Source organism: Schistocerca cancellata, chromosome 5 (genome assembly GCF_023864275.1).
Source record: "Schistocerca cancellata isolate TAMUIC-IGC-003103 chromosome 5, iqSchCanc2.1, whole genome shotgun sequence".
NCBI classification, from domain to species: Eukaryota; Metazoa; Arthropoda; class Insecta; order Orthoptera; family Acrididae; genus Schistocerca; species Schistocerca cancellata.
The window spans coordinates 514937525-514963988 of record NC_064630.1 but is presented as its reverse complement, the minus strand read 5'-3'; the positions used below and the strand labels follow the sequence as shown (position 1 = coordinate 514963988).

Genomic DNA, 26464 nt, shown 5'->3' with positions numbered 1-26464 from the left:
GACACGCTCTCGTCATGAAGTCGCCCAAGACGAGAACAACATACTGGTCAATGTCCGCAGAACTGACAGGTTCGCAATGTGATGTAAGGCAGGTGTCGCGTCCAGGGGCATGGTTTTGGGTCGTCACCCCCGTTCCTCTCCAAAAAGTTTTAGCCCAACTGTTTATATCTTTACATATCTCAGTTTACAGGTTCTGCAGCTAACTTTCGGAAAATCTCTGTTGTATTGAGAGGCGGCAGAAGAGGTACTCTGCTGTGTGAGTAGGCAATGTGTATTGCCTACAGTCCAGTCATCTGAACGGTAAATAAGGGACTGGGCCGAGAAAAATAAAAGTTTCTGATTCGCTTCTAACATATCTTTCACTTTTTAAAGACACTCGTACTTATGGTTTTCTTACTGAAAAACGCTCTCCCAATTTACGGTACATAGTATGTAGCATACCTGATAAGCAGACACTACTAGTTCGGCGTAGTCTCGTCGTGTGAGGACCGGCGAATACTAAAGGACAGCTAGCATCGCTGGAAAGCATTATGTCTCGAACAAAAGCTGTTCCCCACGGCGCGATCTATCACCTTTACAGTTCTGATGCAAAGAGTTTGAAACACTTCGTATATTATGAGGGATATTCTCCTTTTCAACCGTCGATCGTTAGCGAAATGGAAGGCATAGTGAAATGTTTTATTTGCAGTATTTAGCTACACTTCCAGCTAATTCTCTACATAGTCGCTGCTCCCATATTTGTCGTAGTGTGGTACCAACTTTCCAATATCCTCGTCACAGAAGGCAGGCGCCTGTGCTGTCCACCAATCCTCTACGCTGGTCTGCAGCTCGCTGTCGGAGCTAAAGTGCTGTACCCGTAGTCAGCGTTTCATGTGAGCGAAGAGATGAAAATCAGAAAGAGCCAAGTCCGTATAATTTTAATTAATATTGTGTTATACCGGTTGCCGGTGAGGAGGAAAGTTAGTTATTAGTATTTTATTAATGATCTCATTCATAAGCAGCCATATCACAGTCATTACAGTTGCACAAGAAAGTTATAATTAAGCTTTACTTGTTTAATCAGAATCGGACGATGACTCTCCTTGTCCGCAGTCTCGATGATTCGAAGCGATCTGCAGTCCTGTGTAAATAAAATGTCTTCATTTTCTTGCGTTGCGTAGTCAGTCGGGAAACCTCAGATCAAGCGGAAAGTTTGCTTTGATAGAGTTTAATTATCCGATGAAATAATGGAGCTCTTGGATCTAATAATTGCAGGTTCGTTTCCAATTCATCGGAAGTTCCCTTCCGATTACCAACGAAACGAAACCTCCGTGCAAATTTCCAAATGAAGAATACATATATAATGAAATTCCTTACACACCTGTGATGTAAATGCTCAGTATATATTTTCTTGAGTAGCTTACAATATATTTTCAATCTCTTTCTTCCAGTAATCTCAATAGCAAAATTACAATTATTCAATGCGTCTATTCGGCACGGAGATGATCCTAGAAGTCCCACCAACACACACCAGAGAGAATATTACAAAGAGTAATTATGCGCTCATGGAATAGTAATACACTCCTGGAAATTGAAATAAGAACACCGTGAATTCATTGTCCCAGGAAGGGGAAACTTCATTGACACATTCCTGCGGTCGGATACATCACATGATCACACTGACAGAACCACAGGCACATAGACACAGGCAACAGAGCATGCACAATGTCGGCACTAGTACAGTGTATATCCACCTTTCGCAGCAATGCAGGCTGCTATTCTCCTATGGAGACGATCGTAGAGATGCTGGATGTAGTCCTGTGGAACGGCTTGCCATGCCATTTCCACCTGGCGCCTCAGTTGGACCAGCGTTCGTGCTGGACGTGCAGACCGCGTGAGACGACGCTTCATCCAGTCCCAAACATGCTCAATGGGGGACAGATCCGGAGATCTTGCTGGCCAGGGTAGTTGACTTACACCTTCTAGAGCACGTTTGGTGGCACGGGATACATGCGGACAAGCATTGTCCTGTTGGAACAGCAAGTTCCCTTGCCGGTCTAGGAATGGTAGAACGATGTGTTCGATGACGGTTTGGATGTACCGTGCACTATTCAGTGTCCCCTCGACGATCACCAGTGGTGTACGGCCAGTGTAGGAGATCGCTCCCCACACCATGATGCCGGGTGTTGGCCCTGTGTGCATCGGTCGTATGCAGTCCTGATTGTGGCGCTCACCTGCACGGCGCCAAACACGCATACGACCATCATTGGCACCAAGGCAGAAGCGACTCTCATCGCTGAAGACGACACGTCTCCATTCGTCCCTCCATTCACGCCTGTCGCGACACCACTGGAGGCGGGCTGCACGATGTTGGGGCGTGAGCGGAAGACGGCCTAACGGTGTGCGGGACCGTAGCCCAGCTTCATGGAGACGGTTGCGAATGGTCCTCGCCGATACCCCAGGAGCAACAGTGTCCCTAATTTGCTGGGAAGTGGCGGTGCGGTCCCCTACGGCACTGCGTAGGATCCTACGGTCTTGGCGTGCATCCGTGCGTCGCTGCAGTCCGGTCCCAGGTCGACGGGCACGTGCACCTTCCGCCGACCACTGGCGACAACATCGATGTACTGTGGAGACCTCACGCCCCACGTGTTGAGCAATTCGGCGGTACGTCCACCCGGCCTCCCGCATGCCCACTATACGCCCTCGCTCAAAGTCCGTCAACTGCACATACGGTTCACGTCCACGCTGTCGCGGCATGCTACCAGTGTCAAAGACTGCGATGGAGCTCCGTATGCCACGGCAAACTGGCTGACACTGACGGCGGCGGTGCACAAATGCTGCGCAGCTAGCGCCATTCGACGGCCAACACCGCGGTTCCTGGTGTGTCCGCTGTGCCGTGCGTGTGATCATTGCTTGTACAGCCCTCTCGCAGTGTCCGGAGCAAGTATGGTGGGTCTGGCACACCGGTGTCAATGTGTTCTTTTTTCTATTTCCAGGAGTGTAGTACTGTACTACTTTGCGCATCGATTCTGTGATTATATAGATGGTCAAGTAGGAAACGTAATTCACTCATAGAATTATGCAGGTATAATTAGTAGAATAGAAAGAGATATTACATCCGGACTGCATGCGGGTGGTCAAACAGTTGCCATCGAAAGCTCTACAGGAGTGTCGTCGTTGAACCTGCAGTGTGTGGCTGAGAACTCCATGAAGAAGAAAACGCATGGCATTTACGTTATGTGGGCTGCGTGAAATCAGGCACAACCCTTCAACGGGCACCTCACACTTGGAAGGAGACACTATTATTGTACGCACCTTTATGTGCTCACTGTGCGTCCAGAACTGGAAAGTGCAGTGTGACACGATAGATGAGCATATTAGAGACACTGCGCAACCGATTTGCGCAAAATGCACCGGATTTTCGCTGCAGTTTTAATTTCGCGACCGATCTGAAGTGGAGAAAAAATTAGCCCTCGTATACATATTTTATTGTTATTACTAGCTGACAGGCCGGCATTGCCGGGGTACTCATTTTCTGTTAAAAACGGAAACACAAAATGAACCGTGTTTGTTGTGAAGTATCGAAAAAATTTCATTTCCATGTAATTTTGAAAACGTCTTCGAAATTATGAAAGTTCCATACAAAGAAATATGTATAAAGTACAAATGTATAACTACAGAACCCAAATTAAGAAACATGACCCCAGACAGTTTTTGTACGCTGGGAACAGCTGCTTCGCTTGTCTGCGACGCGGTTTTGTTAATGTCTCTACGGCAACGCCTCTTCATAGCTCTGTAGATGGCTACAGTTTTCGCCCACAGCTTTTTGCATTTCGCGGTTGAAAACTGTCAAAGGCGCTGCCAGGTGACACAAATTTCCTTAATTTGACTCTATTGTACTAGTGTCTTAGCAGTAAAGACTAAATGTATTAAAAGTCATGCATAAAGCGGCAATTTCTCACCCATCTCAGTGTTTATGACCTCAAATTTTTTGAACTATGGGTCGTACAATGAAGTAATTGCGTAGGTACATTCAGCGGCATTTATGGATACTGTTTGCGAAATGATATCCCCTTAATTATTTGTAGTATGATGATGAACTTCTGTAGGCGCATTTAGCTGCACACGTGGATACTGGCTGAGAAATTTATTGGACAGCATAGAAGTAATACATTTAGATGTCCTGCGTCGATCGGTAGTTTATCATGCATCTCATTGTTTATCAGGTCATATCTCCTGAACTATACTTGACAGGTGATTCTTACACCCACGGCGATTGTTGCCTGACAATAAAGGGTATGTGTACCAAGTTTGGATGAAACCGTTCCAGTGGTTTAGAGAGAGATATGCAACACACACACACACACACACACACACACACACACACATACACATACATACATACATACATTTTTATAAATTCTTTGGATTATTAAGAGTCAAGGTATCTGTGGGATGTTGTGGGTGAGGTTAAGTAATATTCACGGGTGAAGGAAGCGGGCAGCAGACAGCAGCAAACGTAAATGTTTCTCACTAAATTTCATCTACTCCTCTTTACTCTCATCTTTCCCGGTTTTACTCTCAATCCATATTCTGTGGTGGTTAGACTGTTCATTCCTTTCAACAGATCCTGTAATTCTTCTTCGATCTCACTGAGGGTAGCAATGTCATTAGGGAAACTTATCAATGGCGTTCCGTCAACCCGAATTTTAATCCTCACTGAACCTATCTTTTATTTTTGGTATTGATTCTTCTATGTACATATTGAACAGCAAAGAAGAAAGACTACGTTCGTATCTTACATCCCTTTTAATCCGAGCACTTCCTGTTTCGTCTTACGTTCTTATTGTTGCCTCTTGCATATTGTATACGTATTAACCGTTTTTCTCTATAGCTTACACCTACTTTCCTGAGAATTGAACCATTTCACATTGTCGAACCCTTCTTCTAAGTTGAAATATCGTACGGAAGTGTCTTATTTTTTCTTACTGTTGTTCCCGTTATCTGGTTCAACGCCAGAATTGCCTCTCTGGTGCATTTATCTTTCCTAAAGACAAACTGATCGTCACCTGAACGATCCCCTATTTTCTTTTCCATTCTTCCGTGTATTATTCTTGCCGGTAACTTGGACAGATGTGCCGTTTAGCTGTTTCTGATAATTCTCGCAGTCACGTGTCCTTGATGTCTTTGGAATTTTAAGGATAATGTTTTTCCGAAAGCGATGATTTGTCTCCAGTCCCATAGATTGTACACACCTACTTGAATTGTCATCCGACAGTGATTTTAGACACTCCGAAGGAATGTTATATATGCAGTGTACCTTATTTGACTGTAAGTTCTCCAGAGCTCTGTTAAACTTTGACTATAATTCTGAATCCCCAATATCCTCCATGTCAACCAAAATTTTTTTTCTTCTGTCATTAAGCAATTCCTCTCCGTTGTAGAATCTTTCAGCGCGTTCTTTCCACCTACCCGCTCTCTCGTTAACGGTTAACAGCGGAAATCCACCTGCGCTCTAAATGTTGACACATTTGCTTTTAATTTCAGCGAAAATAGTTTGAACTTTTCTGGAAGCTGAATCACTCTTTCCAATGATCGTTTGTTTTTACATTTCTTTGAGTTTTTCCTGCAGCCATTTCATTTTGGCTTCTCCGCTCATCGTACAGTACACATCTTATTTCTAAAAGACTTACGTCGCCGCATTCCTGTGTTTCCCTGAAAATTTTTGTACTTCCTTCTTATATTGATCAGTTGTATTTTTTTCTGTCATCCAAGATTTCGTCTCAGTTATCTTTCTTTTACCTACATTCGTCCGTCCAACTTCTGTGATTGCCCTTTTTAGAGATATCCATTGCATTTCAGTTGTACTGTTTATCGTGGTATTATTTATTACAGTATCTTTAGCCTTAGAGAACTACAAACGTAGCTCATCGTTGTTGAGTAATACAGTATCCTATTTATTACCACTTTTATTCTTCCACGGGATTGTCTTAAACTTCATAGTTACTAAATTGTGGTTTGAGTGTATATCTGGTCCTCTGTACGTCTTACAATCCAACATCTGATTTCGGAATCTCTGTATGAAAGTTATGTAATCCTGATGAAATCTTCCCATATGTCCAGGCATTTTCCAAGCATCAATTCACAAATTGCGAGTATGGAACAATATATTTGCTATTACCAATTCAGTTTTACTGTAGAACTCTATCAGTAATTCTCCTCTCTCATTATTACCAGGTCCATATTCTCGCATAACATAATCTTCAATTCCTTTCCTTACCACAGCGTTCGAATACCCCATAATCATCAAATTATATATCCCTGAACTATGGTGGTTGCTGTTGGTTTGCTGTCGGCTCCATTGATAATAATCCTATCACTGAATTGTTCAAACTAGCTCACCCTCTGACCTACCTTTCTGTTCCTAACAAATCCTAATCCCGTTGTACCACTTACTGCTGTTGCCGTTGATTCATCTGACTATAAATCCTTGTCTCCTTTCCATTTCAGTTTACTGAACCTGATTATGTCTGGATTTTCTTTTTCAGAGTTTCCACCTTCCTTACCACATTCCTACCTCTAACTTTCCATGCTCCTACTCATAGAATGCTACTCTTTTGTTGATTGTTCACTCTCTTTCTCACTGTTGCCTCCACCTTGGAAGTCCCCTCCCGGAGGTACGAATAAATGACTAATCTGGAACTTTTTGTCGATGGAGATATCATCATGACACTTTTTTCAATTAGACGCCACTTGACACGTGAACACAGATACATTTAATGCAGTAGTTTTCGTTGTCTTCTGCATCCTCATGCCGCTGATTGTTGCTGATTCTTTTGCCTGTTAGGGTCCGTTTCCCAACCCACGGGCAAGAGAGTGCCCTAAACCTCTGGCCTCTCCTCCGCCCTCTTTGACAACGCCATTGACAAATCGTGGGTGTCTCCTTATGCCGGTAGTCTTCGGCCATCGTTACTGATGATTATTATTCATAATTTAAACAGCGGCTAGTTCGAACCCGGGATGAGGACATTTTGATTACTAGTCAAAGACAATCACGTTTTAGTAGTTTTTGACAGCGTCCCGTAACACGAGAAAATACATTGCGAATTGAAAATTGAAGGAACAATGCTATTGGAAGCGTTGAGGCCTTGGGGCCATATATCATTTTCGGTTGCAATGAGAATATTGACGTTGTTGTTGTTGTGGTCTTCAGTCCTGAGACTGGTTTGATGCAGCTCTCCATGCTACTCTATCCTGTGCAAGCTTCTTCATCTCCCAGTACCTACTGCAACCTACATCCTTCTGAATCTGCTTAGTGTATTCATCTCTTGGTCTCCCTCTACGATTTTTACCCTCCACGCTGCCCTCCAATACTAAGTTGGTGATCCCTCGATGTCCCAGAACATGTCCTACCAAACGATCCCTTCTTCTAGTCAAGTTGTGCCACAAGCTCCTCTTCTCCCCAATTCTATTCAATACCTCCTCATTAATTATGTGATCTACCCATCTAATCTTCAGCATTCTTCTGTAGCACCACATTTCGAAAGCTTCTATTCTCTTCTTCTATGTATATTGACGTATGTTGAAATAATTATCAGACCTCACTACAAATGGATCTAGTTACATTAGCTGTCTGTCAATGTGCGTTACATATTCTGGTTTTCATCAAACCGGTACTGCTTTGATACTTCTGTTTGCGCAGGAGGTCGCTTTGCGAGGTTATTATTACTATTACTGTTATTATTAGGAAGGGCAGCTGTCCTTCTGTGCCTTACTGCAGGTGGGCTGCTTTTGTAAATCTTATTAGTTACCGTTATTTGTGTATTTCTAACAATTACGAAGTGGCGTAACTAAGATAACTGGCACCCGAACCAAACTCCATATTTGCGACGCCTCCTGCGCCCCCCCCCCCCCTCTCCATCTTTCTTTCGGATTTCATTATCAGACAGAGTGGAGATCATTCTTGTAGTGAATCTAATAGCAATCAGTTCCTGCACATCTTCTTGAACACATGATACTTCCCAGAAAGCCTTCCATCTACTCTCAGTCCTAAGAATTTCAAATGGTCGACCGCAGTGACTGATTAACCACTTTGGGGCGGAAAAATTTCGCTTTTTACAAAGGTCCATGTCACACGCTTTATGCATTTCGTTTTGTTGCTGGTATTTTTTAATTTCCATAATTAATTTTTCACTCTGCAGTGGAGCGTGCTCTAATAAGAACCCTCCTGTCACTGTGTCCCGAACAGAGACTCGAATTCAGGACCTTTGCCTTTCGCGGCCAGGTGCTCTAACATCGGCTACAGAGGGAAAGAATCATTGTGGAAATATCCCCCTGAGTGGGACTAAATATTTTGTTCCAAGAGTGCTAGTGCGCAAGTTTCGCAGCAGAACTTCTGTGAAGTTCGGAAAGTAGGAGATGAGGTAATGGCGGAAGTAAAGCTGCGAGAACGGGTCGTGAGTCGTCTTCTCGTAGGTCAGTCGATGAGCTACAGAAGTGAGGTACCTAGTCGGACACTGCCGGTGTCAACCTCAAAAAACAATGGGGCAGCAGACTTTACCAAATATTTTGTGTGCTCGGATACAAAAAAAAAAAAAGAAAGCAAGAAAATGTCGGTAGAGAACTTGCTCGCGAAAGGCAAAAGTCCCGAGTCCGAGTCTCTGTCCAGCACACAGTTTCTATCTGCCAGGAAGTGCAGAGTGAAAAATTTCTCTGCAACAACCTTTCTTCCAGGAAGTGAAGTTTGAAAGGTAGGAGATGAAGTACTGGGGGAAGTAAAGCTACGAGGAAGCGTCGCGAGTCGTGCTTGGGTAGCTCAGATGGTAGAGCACTTGCCAGAGAAAGGCAAAGTTTCGAGTCTCGGTCCGGCACCCAGTTTTAAATTAATAGGAAGTTTCAAGTCGCGTGCTTAAGTTAGTGGCTATCGTATTAGCTACATAATTTATATTACATTCCACGTCTTTCACAATTAAAACTGTGTCGTTAGCAAAGAGAAATATTTGTGGGTCATCTGTAGTGTTTAGTGGCATAAAATTGATATACATCAAGAAATACAACGGATCCAGAACTGAACCCAGTGGAACCCCCTTTTTGCGTGACCCCAGTCAGATTCAAACCTCTTTCCTGTTTACAGGCTATAGAGGAAAACCTTCTGCTTCCTATTTTCCTGATACAAAGTGAACCATTTTTGAGCTTTTCCCCCAATCCAATAATGTTTCAACTTACGCAAAAGTATGGACCGTCCGCACAGCCAAATATTTTTGATCGGAAAGAATTGCTTTTTTGCTTTACGGCTAGCCTGTGACGTTTGAAAACAGTGCACCTATTAATACCGCAGCGTAATTAATAAATGATTTCGACGTCCATAGTCCTCTTGAACTACTGGACTGCTGTCACGTTTTCTGAATCATCCTCGCTAGACCACCTCGTCGTCTGCTCGCTCCCATTTTCAGTCGTGGCTATTAATCGTCTTAAAAGGCTGGGGTGCACGCCTCTGGTGACATACCCTAGTTGCGTCCACTTCAGTCAGAGCTAGGCCTAACCTAAAATATTCGCATTCGTGGATAACGTACGAGGAGCTGAAGAAGAAGTTGTGTAAATTGAAGGGGGGGGGGGGATAGAAAGGAAAGGGACTAATGATGTCATCTGCATCGGGACTTTATGCGGAATCAGCGGAGACGAGTGAAAATACGTGCGGGACTCGAACTCGAACCTGGGATCTTCTGCTTACGAGACAGTTGCGTTAACCATTGCGCCACCCAGACACAATGTTTGTCTCGGCACGCTCCCCAGCCAACTCATATTCCCATGTAGCACCACCTGTCCGCAGTCCCCGTCCATGTCCTGCGTGGCAGATAATTTTAGATTCCCGCTTGAGGTCGAACGTAAGTGTGCCTCCGCAATGAAGGTTGTGGATTCATCGCCCATCGTAGCGAATCAGTTATATGAACGCGAGGTGTATGTATTTTCGACATGTCCGAAAGAACAGACACCAGGCACTCATATAAAAGAAAATGTTGGTAAAGGTGGACTTAGATCTACCGCCCAATGTCCTCCAGCTGGCAGCGAGCGACCTAAGTCTGGGCAGCGTTCGCAGCACGTCGCTGCCGGTTTATTGATAACGCGGCCAGCAGCGGAGACGGTTGTTCCGGCTCATCTCCATCTGATCGGCCGCCGGCACCGAGGAGCGGCCTATCGAGCGGATTTGGACGAAATTCGATATCGGCCGGCGGGCCATTGAGCGCCACGCGGCCGAAACGCGACTCCTGGCAACCGCCGGTCTGCTGCCTCCCCACCCCACCCCAAGCCACCCCACTGCTCTTTACAGCCGCCGCGAAGTGCCCTGTTTCAGCCACGTACTGCTGCTGCTGCTGTAGCGCCAAAATGCTCGCAGCTCGGCGGACAAATAGGTCATTACTTATACCGTAATTAGCACGCGCCCCCCTTCATTTATTTGGACGGCTTCCTCACGTTCAGTCCGTTGTTCTCTTTCCGGCTCTAACGTCACGGTGCCTTTATGTGGCATCGCACGCTTTTGCTTCTCTTTCGTTCCCCTTCTGCAGAATTTGATTCACCGATATTTCAACTCGCCACGTCAGGTGTTAAGAGCGCCGCATCTTACTCGCCTCTACCGCACATGGTATAGGATAGCAGACAGTGACGGACAAGAGCTGTTTTTTCACTTAAGCGCTAGTGATGGCACCTTCGCGCTACTGCAATACGAATTATGGGGGATCAAGACCACTCACCCGATCATGAGTCAAACAACATTGCGTTTTGGAATGGTAACAAGTTAAATGTTCCCAGTGAGTTTTTCGTTGCACACATAACTCTCGAGTGATTTATTTTGTTTGCAAGTAGGTAATACACTACTGGCCATTAAAATTGCTACACCAAGAACAAATGCAGATGATAAACGGGCATTCATTGGACAAATATATTATACTAGTACTGACATGTGATTACATGTTCACGCAATTTGGGTGCATAGATCCTGAGAAATCAGTACCCAGAACAACCACCTCTGGCCGTAATAACGGCCTTGATACGCCTGGGCATTGAGTCAAACAGAGCTTGGATGGCATGTACAGGTACAGCTGTCCATGCAGCTTCAACTCGATACCACAGTTCATCAAGAGTAGTGACTGGCGTATTGTGACGAGCCAGTTGCTCGACCACCATTGACCAGACGTTTTCCGTTGGTGAGAGATCTGGAGAATGTGGTGGGCAGGGCAGCAGTCGAACATTTTCTGTACCCAGGAGGGTCCGTACAGGACCTCCAACATGCGGTCGTGCATTATCCTGCTGAATGTAGGGTTTCGCAGGGATCGAATGAAAGGTAGAGCCACGGGTCGTAGCACATCTGAAATGTAACGTCCACTGTTCAAAGTGCCGTCAATGCGAACAAGAGGTGACCGAGACGTGTAACCAATGGCACCCCATGCCATAAAGGCGGGTGATACGCCAGTATGGCGATGACGAATACACGCTTCCAATGTGCGTTTACCGCGATGTCGGCAAACATGGATGCGACCATCATGATGCTGTAAACAGAACCTGGATTCATCCGAAAAAATGACGTTTTGCCATTCGTGCACCCATGTTTGTCGTCGAGTACACCATCACAGGTGCTCCTGTCTGTGATGCAGTGTCAAGGGTAACCGCAGCCATGGTCTCCGAGCTGATAGTCCATGCTGCTGCAAACGTCGTCGAACTGTTCGTGCAGATGGCTGTTGTCTTGCAAACGTCCCCATCTTTTGACTCAGGGATCGAGACGTGGCTGCACGATCCGTTACAGCCATGCGGATAAGATGCCTGTGATCTCGACTGCTAGTGATACGACGCCGTTGGGATCCAGCACGGCGTTCCGTTTTACCCTCCTGAACCCACTGATTCGATATTCTGCTAACAGTCATTGGATCTCGACCAACGCGAGCAGCATTGTCGCGATACGATAAACCGCAATCGCGATAGACTACAATCCCACCTTAATGAAAGTCGGAAACGTGATGATACGCATTTCTCCTCCTTACACGAGGCATCAAAACAACGTTTCACCGGGGAACGCCGGTCAACTGCTGTTTATGTATGAGAAATCGGTTGGTAACATTCCTCATGTCAACACGTTGTAGGTGTCGCCACCGGCGCCAACTTTGTGTGAATGCTCTGAAAAGCTAATCATTTGCATATCACAGCATCTTCTTCCTGTCGGTTAAATTTCGCGTCTATAGCACATCATCTTCGTGGTGTAGCAATTTTACGGCCAGTAGTGTATTACTTTTGTCTATAGTGCACCTATGATGTCAGTAGATTTTGCGTTGCATACTGATGTTGGCTATTCGTTGACGTTGGTCATAGCCATTCAGGTAATAAACCGATCAGACAGAACATTAGGGCCACCTACTTAACAGCGAGTACGTCCACCTTTGACACCGATTACAGTGGCGACGCGTCGTGGCATGGAAGCAATGAGGCCTCGGTAGTCGCTGGAGGGAGTTGGCACCACATATGTAGACAAGTCACCTAATTCCCGTAAATTTCGGGAAGTGGGGCGATGAGCTCTGACGCCACGTTCAGTCACATCCCAGATGTGTTCGATCGGGTTCAAATCTACAGAGTTGGGGGGCCGGAACATCAACAGGAATTAGCCACTGTGTTCCTCGAACCACTCCGTCACGCTCTAGGCCTTGTAACATGACGCATTATCTTGTTGAAAAATACCATTGTCGTCGGGAAACCTGATCGTCACGAACGGTTGTACATGGTCTGCAACCAGTGTATGATTCCCCTTGGCCGTCATGGTGCTTTGCACCACCTCCAGTAGACTCATGGATGCCCATGTGAATGTTCCCCAGAGCCTAATGGAGCCGCCAGCAGCTTGTCACCACTCTGCAGCACAAGTGTCAAGGAACTGTTCCCCTGGAATACGTCGGATTCGCGCCCTCCCATGGGCATGATGAAGTAGGTATTGGGATTCACTGGGATTCATCAGACCATGCTGTGTCCGCCCCTGGTAGCTGAGTGGTCAGGGCGACGGAATGTCATACCTAACGGCCCGGGTTCGATTCCCAGCTGCGTCGGAGATTTTCTCCGCTCAGGGGCTGGTTGTTGTGTTGTCGTTATCATCATCATTTCATCCCCATCGGCAAGCAAGTCGCCGAAATGGCGTCAACTCGAAAGACTTGCACTAGGCGAACGGTCTGCCCGACGGGGGGCTCTAGCCACACGGCATTTCCATTTATCAGACCATGCAATTCTCTGCCACTGCGACAACGTCCATTGCCGATGGTCCCGTGCCCATTTCAGTCGGAGCTGCCGATATCGTAGTGTTAACATTGGCACATGCATAGGTCGTCGGCTGCCGAGGCCCATCGTTAGGAGTGTTCGGTGCACTGTGGATTCACACACACTTGCACTCTGTCCAGCATTAAAGTCTGATGTTAGTTCCGCCACAGCTCGCCATCTGTCCTGTTTTACCAGTCTGCCCAATCTACGACGTTCTACATCGCTAATGAGAGGTGGTCGCCCAGCCCCACGACGTCTGGACGTGGTTTCATCTTGCTTTCACCACGAGTTGAAGACACTGACCACAGCACTCCTCGAACACCCGACAAGTCGTGCATTTTCCGAAATGCTTGTGCTGTGCCTTCGGGCCATCACAGTCTACCCTCGGTCAAACTCAGATAGATCGTCCGCCATCCCCTGGTCCCATAGGAACTTACCACCACGTCCTGTACCTGCCTTCAAAATACTACTAAATATACACCGATGAGCCAAAACAATCAAGCCACCTACTTATTACCTTCTTGGTTCATCTTTGGAAAGCAATCCGCCAGCGGTACGGCGTGTCATGGATTCAACAAGCCCTTGGTAGATTTCCGGAGTTACGCGGTACCTGATGTTTTCGCACAGGTCACGCAACTCCTGTAAATTACGGACCAGAGTTTCTGGACGCGAAGCTGGCGCCCAATAGTGTTGTAGATGTGTTTCATCAGGTTCCGTTCAAGAGAGTTTGGTGGCCAAGACAGCAGCATGAGTTTACTACCATGCTGCTTAAACCACTATAGCACGATGTGACCTTGTGACACCGGCAGTTGCCATGCTGTAAAGTGTCATCGCCATCGTTGAAGACATTAACCCAGAAGGAATGGAGGCGATCCACAGTAATGTTCAGTTAGTCCACAGCTGTCGATGCCTTCGCAGGTCCCTTGAAAGCACAGGCGAGTGTCAGCCAGAGTACAATACTGCCCCCACCTGCCTGTGTCCATGGCACGGTGTATGTTTCGAGCAGCGATTCGCCTGGATATCCGACCTGGCGTAACAAGAAACGTGATTCATACAATCAGGCAAAAATTTCCGTTGATTCATGGTCCAATCTCGATCATCCCGCAAAGGTAACTGATGACGTCATTGAGTCAGCACAGGATCCCAGAGAGGTCGTCTGCTATGGAGCCCGATGGACAACAGTGTACTCCGAAGTACTTGGGCCTACACTAGCGTTGGCAGATCGCTGCGTATCCCTGTTTACATTTCGAGCAAGGCTATGGCCTCCACGTTCTGTGATGCGGCGTGCACGTACAACACCTTGTCACCTGCTTGTGGTTTCGCCGTTCTTCAGTTGCTTTCTATATATGCTTACTGCAGAAGCACGCGAATAATTGACCAGCTTCGCCGTTACCGAGGTGCTCGTTCCTAGGATCATACCAAGCTGACCTTTGTCAAAGTCGCCTATATCAGTGGATTTCTCCATTTGCGGCCCTCATCGTCGCTGGAATGATCCCCCATTCCTCTCTGCACCACATATATTCATTCTATATGTCGTCACGTGCCCCCCACGCCAAAATGTTTCGGCTCATCAGCACACTCTTCTAGTACTTTAGAGGCGCAGAGATCTATGGGCCAAGACGGTTTGGAAAGAATCGTATGAATGCGTGATGACGTCACAAAATAAAACATCCGGTCACTTCGACTACTACTGCAGGCAACTTTCATTAGGGTGCAGTGTAACACATCCATTTACCCTGTAATCCCAAAAGTGAGGCGATGTTCTTCGAAACCGCTGACTTCTTACCACTGCATTGTCATCCTGCTAGATACCGTAAGTAATGCAGGTCGATACATTGACGTATGACTCAGTTTCAAACCCTGTAGAAGTTTTCATTCAAATTATTCTCCTGGTGGTCATGTGACATATGAAGCTCTGTAGTGGTGGAGACACTGTAGTACGAACGAGAAACAACCAAGGGAAAATTACGAGATAAGAAATGCTGGTTGCCAAGGCGCAACAGCCATACCTTGGAGGGAGGTCTACATAAAATGTCAGACGCTCCTAAACGCGTTGGGAGAAAATGACGATCAGAGGCGTAGGTGGCGACGGTCGCCTATAGCGATGACACTATAAGCTGTAAAAACAAGAGTGATATATACAAGGAGCGAGGGTAAGAGAGGGATAAAGGGAGAGAGTCTTTGGAAGGGGCATATGTACTTCATGAAGAGCCTATAGCAAACCTAAGACGTGATTAACGACAAATGCCTCCCCCTCTCCACTCAGCCTCCGAACAACAGTGCACAATTCAAATGGTTCAAATGGCTCTGAGCACTATGGGACTTAACATCTGAGGTCATCAGTCCCCTAGAACTTAGAACTACCTAAACCTAACTAACCTAAGGACATCACACACATCCATGCCCGAGGCAGGATTCGAACCTGCGACCGTAGCGGTCGCGCGGTTCCAGACTGAAGCGCCTAGAACCGCTCGGCCACCACGGCCGGCACAGTGCACAATTAGAGCCAATGATACGGTGAGGGCTCTTCGACGACAAGCACGTCAGCGAGTGGTGAGGGCGAAGGGAAAAACTGAATAAAATAGGAAGCAAGACGCTCCGAGAAGTCTGTTGGAGTCAGAGTAGAAAAATGATAGTAGTATCAGCAGGGCAGCCGAAGACAGCAGCCAGACAGGTCTAAACAGAGTTATATGCAGTAGTTGCAATGCAGGTGGTGGAATCCAGGTCTGTTAGCTAGAGACTTTTGCGTGTCGTGTTGTGGATACGGGCTCATTTAGTACTGACAGTTTTATTATGATAATGTTTTCTGAATAAAGGCAGAAGTTGTAAAACACTCGTAGTGTTTGTCATTCCAGTACTTATTCTAACCCTTGTCTTTCATAATAAGACAATTTTAACAATACTGTCAGGTCAACATTTCCTCCCACTTAAGATAACCGACTATTTCCCTTCTTCCCGAGCCCTGTCACCCAGTCCCAAACAACACTCACGTTTGGGACGAGACAACACTGGATTCTTGTGTCCTACAGGGCAGGGATCTGCACCCTGTCCTGTTTTTCACTTCAATGTTCACTTCAGGCAAGTCGCCGCGTGGTTCCTTCTAAAACCAAGTGACCTGATAGTGGTTAAGGCTGTCTTCAGAAACGAGGTTCAAATCTTCTAAACCACACATGTCGAATACCACGGCGGTTCCTTATATGAGGAAGTGGTATACGTCCTTCACCATTTTTATTCACTTAGATATTATGCCCAACCTCTAAGATCTCATTACATCTTAGCAATAAATAATCCTGACCAAGTAAGGAGCATTATGACGGATACAGGGACTAGCGACCACAAGGTTATTGTAGCTAGACTGAACAATGTAACATCCAAATCCACCAGAAATGAACGCAAAATACATCTTTTTTAAAAAGCAGATAAAAATTCGCTTTATACCTTCCTAAGAGACAATATGCACATCTTCCAATTTGACTCTGTAAGCGTAGACCAAATGTGGTTTAAATTCAAACGCAATGAACGCAAAATACATCTTTTTAAAAAAGCAGATAAAAATTCGCTTTATACCTTCCTAAGAGACAATATGCACATCTTCCAATTTGACTCTGTAAGCGTAGACCAAATGTGGTTTAAATTCAAAGAAACAGTGTCGATGGCAGTCGAGAAATATACACCAAATAAATTAATAAGCGATTGTACTGATACCACGTGGTACACAAAATAGATCAGAAGACTATTGCTGAAGCAACGAAAAAAGCATGCCAAATTTAAAAGAACGCAAAATCCTATAATTGGCGAATTTTTCCAGAAGGTAGAAATTTAATGCGAACTTCAATGGGAGATGTTAATAGTTCCCACAGCGAAACTCTGTCTCAAAATGCGTCAGAAAACCCAAACAGACTCTGGTCGTATGTAAATTACGAACGTGGCAAGACGCAATAAATATCTTCGCCGCGTGACAGCGCAACTAAAGCAGAGTTACTAAATACGGTTTTCTGAAATTCCTTCACGAAAGAAGACAAAGTAAATACTCCAGAAAAACTACCAACATGAGTAACTTAGACGTAGATATCCCTGGTGTAGCGAAGCAGCTCAAAACTCTTCTATCAAACGTAAGGCTTCCGGTCCAGACTGTACACCAGACAGGTCTATTTCAGCGTATACTGATACATTATCTCCATACTTAGCAGTCGTATACAACCGCTCGCTCGTAGAAAGATTCGTAACCAAAGACTGGAAAATTGCATAAGTCACGCTAATACCCAAGAATGAAAATAGTAATAATCTGCTGAATTAGAGCCCACTATCACTGTCAGAAAGACGACAGTTTGTAATAACTGAAGAAAAGTCATGGAGTAAAACTTAAGTAATATCTGACGTTCCCCAAGGAAGTGTTATAGGCCCTTTGTTGTTCCTGATCTACATAAACGATTTAGGAGACAATCTGAGCAATCCTTTTAAACTGTTTGCAGATGATGCTGTTATTTACCGTTGCGTAAAGTCATCAGATGATCAAAATGAATTGCAAATTTATTTAGACGAGATATCTGCATGGTGCAAAAAGTGGCAGTCGACTCTAAATCTTCAAAAGTGTGAAGTCATCCACATGAGCACTAAAAAGAATCCGCTAAATTTCACTTACACGATAAATCACACGAATCTAAATGCTGTAAATTAAATTAAATTCCTAGGGATTACAATTACGAATAACTTAAATTGAAACAATCATATAGATGATGTTGTGACTGCGATTTATTGGCAAGACATTTGGAAAATGTAACAGGTCTACTAAAGAGACTGGTTACACTACGCTTGTCCGCGCTCTTCTTGAGTATTGCTGTGCCGTGTATGATCCGCATCAGATAGGACTGATGGAGGACATCAAAGAAGAGCAGATCGTTTTGTATTCTCACGAAACAGGGGAGAGATCGCCACTGATACGATGCACGAATTGGGGTGGCAGCCATTAAAATAAAGGTTTTTTTTGTTGCGTTCTCATGAAATTTCATCACCAAATATCTCCTCAGAGTATAAAAATACTTTGTTGACGCCCCCTAAACAGGGAGAAATGATCGTCATAATAAAATAAGAGAAATCAGAAATAGCACGGAAAGATTTTTGCCCCGCGCGCTGTTCGAGAGTTGAGCGGGAGAGAAGTAGCTTAAGGGTGGTACGATGAACCCTCTCTCAGGTACTTAATTGTGAACTGCAGAGTAATTACATAGATGTAGACGTAGATGTAGACAGATCGTTAGTCTTTCCTTCCTTCTGTAGTATAAGGCAGCTCGCGATGTGTAGTCAACGCAGAGAACGCGTAACCGAGCTGTTTATACGTATTTGATACGCATGCGAGTATAATAGATTGTTGACCCAGTTAGGCAACTGTTTCTCATTTTTTTTAGCAAAGTTTATTTCTGTTTATGAGAGGTGTCCTTGGTTTTAACGTGCAACATTATAAATGATCGGTTTCATTTTTTAATACACTGCTACTGTATATGGCATGAACATTTACAATTAAGATATTGTTTTAGCCTCTCTGTTATGACAAATAGTACAACAGTTGTAACGGTTTTGAGGTAGACTTGAGGTAGACACAAATCGGCAACGTGAAAATTTAGCATTCCATCAAAAGATTAAATCTAGATTTTAAAGCATTTTCACCAAAACAAATAACTCGTAATAACGTCAGGCAGTCACGATGTAGAATTTGACAGGAAAACCAGCAACCACTTCCTCGCAAAAACAAAACTTACATTCGTCGGACACACAGAAACTCCCGTTATTTTTCCTTATGTGCTGCGTTTCAGATGTGCAACAGCTAAGGCTCATAAACATTTCCTACCGCCGGAGTAAAGTATTAAATAACTCTTAGGTAAAAAAGTTCTCTCACTCTGTCCGAATTTCTGTCGCTTTCCAAGACCAGAACCTGGTCTTAAAGAGGCATCTGGAAACACGAACTTCGAAGGCCGTCATCCACTGACGTACTTATAACCGGGCGTAACTTATACTAAGTTATGAAATTATTACTCTATAAGCTGACACTATGACTACGGACATTTTTATTTGTTGAAAAAATTACGAATCTTGGAGTGGACATTAAATCTCCCTTTTCCTCAGATATTAACCATTCTGCCCATTACTTCATATTCCTTATATTTTTGGAATCTCCCATCATCTTTTTAAGTAGGTTTTATCTGTTATTAGCAAAACCTGTGAATTGCGAGCACCCTTGTGTTCTTCAGACGTACCCTAAGGGCCATATGTACACATGTTCTCTATCTTTTTCTTCTTGGAGTACCTTCCTGATGGTGGGCAAAGAAGTTACGAGGGTTGTCCACAAAGTAAACTCCGTTTCTGTTTCTATCCACGGCAGCGCCACGATCGCAGTTCCGAGCATGCGCGGCGGCTACTCTGACTCAAGGAGAAGACATGTACGCCATTTTCAGATCGCTGCTGCCGACGTGTGCGTTGTAGTGCTTCGTTATAATGTCAACCGTAATTGAAAATGCTGAAATCAGATACGTGATTCGTTTTCTAAATGCACGGAAAGTTTGACCAAAGGAAATTCATCAGCAAATCTGCGAGGTATACGGACAAAATGCTGAGTGATTCAATGGTTAGAAGATGGGTCAGACTGTTCAATGAAGGACGTGATCAAGTGCACGATGAAGTACGAAGTGGACGCTCGTCTGTGCTTACTGATGAACTGGTTCACACAATTGAAGAGAAGATTAAGCACAACCGTAAGTTCACACTTAGTGCCCTTGATAAGGAAATTCCGCAAATCTCACGATCACTAATTCATGAAATTGTTACTGAAAAACTGAAATTTCGAAAATTTTGCTCACGCTGGATACCCAAAATTCTTACACAAAAACAACGAATGGGCAGTGCCTTCAGATTTTGACACGCTACAATGAAGAAGGTGATGGTTTTCTTTCTCAGACACTCATGGGGGATGAAACTTGGGTATCGTTCGACACCCCTGAAACAAAACGGCAATCAACGGAATGGAGGCACACTTCATTCCGAACGAAGGTTAAGCCTAAGCAAATCGTGACACCTCGGAAAATCACGTGCACCGTTTTTTTGGGACACAAAATGCATTTTGCTGATGGATTTCTTACCACAAGGCCAAACAATCAATGCACATGGTTGCTGCGAGACCATTAAGAAATTGCGCCGCGCAATACAGAACAAGTGCCGAGGATTACTGTCAAAATGTGTTGTTTTCCTAGATAATGTCCGACCTCACACGGTCAATGTGACCAAACAACTCTCACGGGAATCACTGGGACGCGTTTGATCATTCTCCGTACAGCCCGGACTTCGCTCCCAGCGACTTTCATCTCTTCTTACACCTGAAATCTGTCCTTGGTGTTTAACACTTCGACGATGATGACGAGCTGAAAGAACATGTTACCATACGGTTGAATAGACAGGCGACAACCTTCCATGAAGAAGGCATTCAAAAAATTGCTCCACGCTGTGACAAGTGCCTACAAAATTTCGGAAGCTATGTAGAAAAGTAGTTTAACAGTTGTAAATTTTTGTACAATAAATATTTTTTCTGTATCTGTACACGTTTGTTTTATATAACCAAACGGAACTTACTTTGTGGACGTAGCTATTCTTTCTGCCTCAGTTATCACGCAAGATACCCTGTCGCCGATTTTGTGTATATTCCATCAATTTTCAATTCAATGTTTAGAAAGAAAAACATACTTCCAAATAATTGTTTCACGCAGCTGAATCGTGTTTCTGAAAATAATCATAATAATAATTTGAAAAAGTGACATACTATGTGACATATTTATGATTGTGATACAGAACAACAGTATTTTCAAGAAAAAAAAGCCACATTAGAGAGATAAAAAACACTAATTTTAGGAACAACTAATAACTATACAGTAAGTTCTAAACATCATGACATCTAATCGAAAAATAAATGACTGCATTCCAGATTATACTGTCACGATGCTTCGATTGCATCGAGAGTACATTGTTACCAATTGCTGCAGGTATTTTCCCATGTTTCACACACATTTTAATGATATACCTGACTGGTACAGAAACTGTTTTTACTGCAATGGGAAAGGCGAATAGAATATTGCGGATACTACCTTTATGGGGACACAGATCGGTCACATGCTGAAATAAAACGACCAGGTGCGAGTGGGATTCGCGCATTATTGCTTCCGCACAAACTTAGTTATGTATATAGAAAGTTGATCCATTCCGGGAATTGAGGATATTGACTATTAATGTCTGTTATCGACATTGATAATGGGAAGATATCGGTCCCAGCGATTCCAAGACTTTGAAGAAAGTTTTAGTTTCTAGTTTGAGGTCTGATAACAAGTAAGAAAGAAATATTTTTTCGTGTTATATAATTACAAATCAACAATTTCGGATTGTTTCCTTTATGTGTAATGTGAAACTTCGCTTCTTGCGAAATTATATGATTCTGGCTCAACGGAAAGTGCTTATAGGTTTTTATGAGTGAGTTTTCGAGTATCAGACTATGTGACATAAATTGCCTTATCTTTTGATTCTCGATGTCAGGGCGCTGATAACCTCGCCATTAGGGGGCCATAAGATCCCAAACAACACACAAAAACACACATCTTTTGATTCAACTGACTTAGAAGCTTAAAATTTTTATACCGCTAATGGAGGCACTGAACCTTAAAAATAAGTTGATTCCCGTTTAGAGACTTCCCCCAGGTTAATAAAATCTTCTCCATCTTTGCCTGAAGATGGCAAATAAGAAACTTGCTGAAACGTTGCTGGAAAAGAACACATTGACTCGGCTGTCAACCCGAGAAGATTTTATCATCGAGATTAGCCGAGAAAGCCTGCTTTCTCATATTTCCCCAGGTTTCCTATTGTTATCCAGAGCCCTTGGGATTGACGGTAGACAATACCATGAACAGAGTACACCTCAGTACCGCCTGACCCATTGCTCAATATCGTAAAGAAGTCAGCCCCCGGTAGCTGAGTGATCAGCGCGATAGAATGTCAATCCTAAGGGCCCGGGTTCGATTCCCGGCTGGGTCGGAGATTTTATCCGCTTAGGGACTGGGTGTTGTGTTGTCCTAATTATCAGCATTTCACCCCCAGCGACGGGCAAGTGGCCGAAGTAGCGTCAAATAGAAAGAGTTGCACCCGGCAAACGGTCTAGCCGACGGGCGCCCATAGTCACACGACATTTATTTATTTATCGTAAAGAATATTACAGCTGTATTCAGATCTCTGTACATATTCTGAATTCAAGAGTTGACAGCACTGGGTTCCCCTCTCACTCATCTGAAGTCTCCATGACCAAAAACACGAATAATCCATAATTGCAAGCGTGCTAGAGACAGAAAGAGAGAGAGAGAGAGATCGTAAGTTAGTTGAAGTTAGATCAAGTAGTGTGTAAGCCTAGAGACCGATGCCCTCAGTACTTTGGTCCCATAGGAACTTACCACAAATTTCCAAAAAATTTCCACGAAATTCGACGGTTGGGCTATGACGACCAGGGAATAACATCATGTGACTTTGTCTTTCAACACTTGTAGTGATCTGTGTAACAAATCATATTTTTTGGATCACTCGCATTTCACCTCAACTACTTAGGTTCAAGCAGGGGAGGCAACGGCGTGCCAGACTTGAAGCGTGCAGCGCGTGTGGGCCGTCAGTGGGCCAAAGCGTGGTCTGTCGCTCTGCTTTGGTCGGTCCTCGTCGGAAGTTCCGGAACAGAGCAGCATTTCATTTAGCATTGCGATGCGGCATTTTTCCGCTGCACAGCTTCTACTTCGATTTGTTATAAAATCATGGAACATATTTTGTGTTCAGACATAATGACCTTTCTAGACTCTGAGAAGCTCATCTGCAGAAACCAGCACGGTTTTAGGAAACAGCGGTCATGCGAGACACAGCTGGCCCTCTTTGTGCATGATACACAACAGGCTCTAGATACCGGCTCCCAGGTTGATGCCATATTTCTCGACTTTCGATAGGCGTTCGACTCAGTTCCGCACTATCGCTTGCTACAAAAAGTGCGCGCATACGGTTTATCCAATGAGATATGCAGTTGGATAGGAAGTTTCCTAACAGACAGGGACCTGTATGTCGTCCTGAACAGGGTAACTTCAACAGAAACAAGAGTAACTTCAAGTGTGCCCCAGGGCAGCGTAATGCGTCCGCTGCTTTTTACGATTTACATAAACGATCTGGTTTATGGTATTGACAGCGGCCTTAGACTGTTTGCCGATGATGCTGTAGTCTACAGGAAAGTAGTATCACACGAAAGTTGTGAACAAATCAATGAGGATTTGCAGAAAATAAATACGTGGTGTAATGGCTGGCAGTTATCTCTCAATATTAGTAAGTGTAACCTAATGCGTATAACAAGGCGAAAATCCCCATTAATGTATGACTACAAAATAAATGATCAGTCTTTGGAAGCGGTAACATCAGTCAAGTATCTGGGTGTGACTATTCGAAATGAGCTCAAATGGAATGATCAGATTACACAAGTAACGGGTAAGGTTAACTCTAGATTGCTGTTTATTTGTAGAATCCTGAAGCGATGCAGTCCTTCAATAAAGGAAATGCTTACAATACGTTAGTTCGTCCAGTCTTAGAGTATTGTTCGTTTGTATGGGAACCTTACCAGTTGGGTCTCATTCAAGAGATTGAGAAGGTCCAAAGAAGAGCGGCAAGATTCGTGACTGGTACATTTAGCCATTTACAAATCTCATAGAAAGTTTGAAGTGGGATACTCTTGCAGATAGACGACGCGCTAAACAGAAGGGACTGTTCGCTAAATTCCGAAAACCAAGCTTCACCGAGGATGTAGAGCATATATTATTACCACCAACTTTCAAATCGCGTAATGATCATCATTCAAAGATCAGGGAAATTAGAGCTCGTACTGAGGCGTTCAGACAGTCGTTTTTTCCTCGCGCGATCCGCGAGTGGAACAGAGGGGAAGGGGGAGGGGGGAATATGACTTTGGCGCGAATTGTGCCCTCCGCCACACACCGCTTGGTGGCTAGCGGAGTATATATGTAGATGTAGGCAGAAGAGTGGTGTCAGCACTGTTTATTTTTTGCTATTTATTCATTATATGAAGGACTTGCACATACGCAGCGTCTGTTTGCACAAAAAGAGGCAATCTATCGTCACAGTCCTTTAAAATGAATGGGAATGACAGAAGAGAGGGATGATAATTCTCAATTTGCATAAGCGACAGGTACTGCTTATTTGCTATGAAATGACATTACTATACCATGCCTTAAGAATTTAAAGATTTAGTTCACAATGAATGAGCAAAAAAGTACACTGATAGATAGATGGGACTCATTGTTATGTATATCAAGAAGTATTTTGTGCTAAATTTGCAAGTATGGAGCACGTGAAGAAATTGATGGTACGAATAGTAAAATTTCTGAAGTCGAACGCAATATTCCATTGTCAGCTGCAACAGTTTTCAGTGGAACTGAATGGAGAGTATGGAATACGTTTGTTAAGTTAAGAGACAAGCCAGGAAAGATTTTTCGATTTAAAACTGACTATAATTGAATTAACGACGGAAAAAGGTGAACAGATCCAAAATTATAAGATCTAGAACGGATTGCAGACTCTGCATTTTTACTAGACTTGACTACATACTGCCCACAATAAGTCATTGCGAGGTAACTTCTTTCTGATTTGATGGGGATGGATTTAGAAAGAAAACTGAATTGTACAAGCGGTACATTCTGACAAAGACAGTCCAGTACCCTATGCTCACCGACGTTAAACATGAGGTTTGAACAATTAATTGCATCCTTGAAAGAATTACAAAGATAGTTTTATAGCGCCTTTGAGAACAATGTCAGTCTTACATCTGTTTTCGAGACCTTTTGCTGTTTCAATTGAAAGCGCTCCTGCACATGTGCAGATGTAACTGATTGGCCTGCAGAGTGATTCCAGTTTTAATAACGAATCTTTTTCTGTTAAAACTGTCGAGGAAGTCTACATTGGTTTCCCCAGGTAGAGTTTTTAAGTCTCCATAGTAAAGTTGTCAAATTGTTACGATATTTCAATCGATGCATTTGTGTGAAAGATCTTTTTCCGATTATTCAGCTAAATAAGTCACAATTACGTGGCAGCTTGAGTGCGAAACTCCGTAAAACAATGTCAGTCTTACATCTGTTTTCGAGACCTTTTGCTGTTTCAATTGAAAGCGCTCCTGCACATGTGCAGATGTAACTGATTGGCCTGCAGAGTGATTCCAGTTTTAATAACGAATCTTTTTCTGTTAAAACTGTCGAGGAAGTCTACATTGGTTTCCTCAGGTAGAGTTTTTAAGTCTCCATAGTAAAGTTGTCAAATTGTTACGATATTTCAATCGATGCATTTGTGTGAAAGATCTTTTTCCGATTATTCAGCTAAATAAATCACAATTACGTGGCAGCTTGAGTGCGAAACTCCGTGAAATTGTCTACACCTGTCTGTATCCCGACAGTTTGTACCAGGTAAAAATTATATTACGTCTTCAGCGCACCAAAAATAATTAAATAATACTGAAAATATTTTGTTTGTGATCTATGTTGTGAAGAAATATGAAATATAAAATCAAGTAATATGCAGTGCGTGCTCCGGCCGTAGTGGCCGTGCGGTTCTAGGCGCTACAGTCTGGAACCGAGCGACCGCTACGGTCGCACGTTCGAATCCTGCCTCAGGCATGGATGTGTGTCATGTCCTTAGGTTAGTTACGTTTAATTAGTTCTAAGTTCTAGGCGACTGATGACCTCAGAAATTAAGTCGCATAGTGCTCAGAGCCATTTGAGCCATTTTGCAGTGCGACGCACTGCCATTTAAATGTGGCGCGTTCATATTTTTCCTCTCTTAGCTCTCCTCGTGCTGAGACAGCGTGGCGTGGCGGTGGGGGAAATGTGCAGCGAGGCTGAGCGCTTTAGCACTCGTGTCTGGGCATGTTGGCCGCCCCTGGGTTAAAGGGTATGTGTTACACTATAGGGAGCAAATTGCCACACTGCAGCATGCGTTTTGAACATCATATTAGACAAGTAGTATGAGTGAGTAACAAATACACTTAGGGTGCTACCGGCTGTCTTGGCTGCTAAGGATTCCAGGTCTTGACAGCAACTGCAGTCGTGACGAAATTAGCGATACCAAAATAACACCATTCTTCTGTACCAAAAATACC

At 44.0% G+C, this 26464-nt stretch overlaps 1 protein-coding gene across 1 annotated transcript in view; it reads left to right on the top strand.

Annotated features, from left to right (window-relative positions):
• Nucleotides 1-26464, top strand: part of LOC126188638 (homeobox protein OTX2-B-like) — a 360976-nt gene that overhangs the window by 245738 nt on the left and 88774 nt on the right. The window lies entirely within an intron of this gene.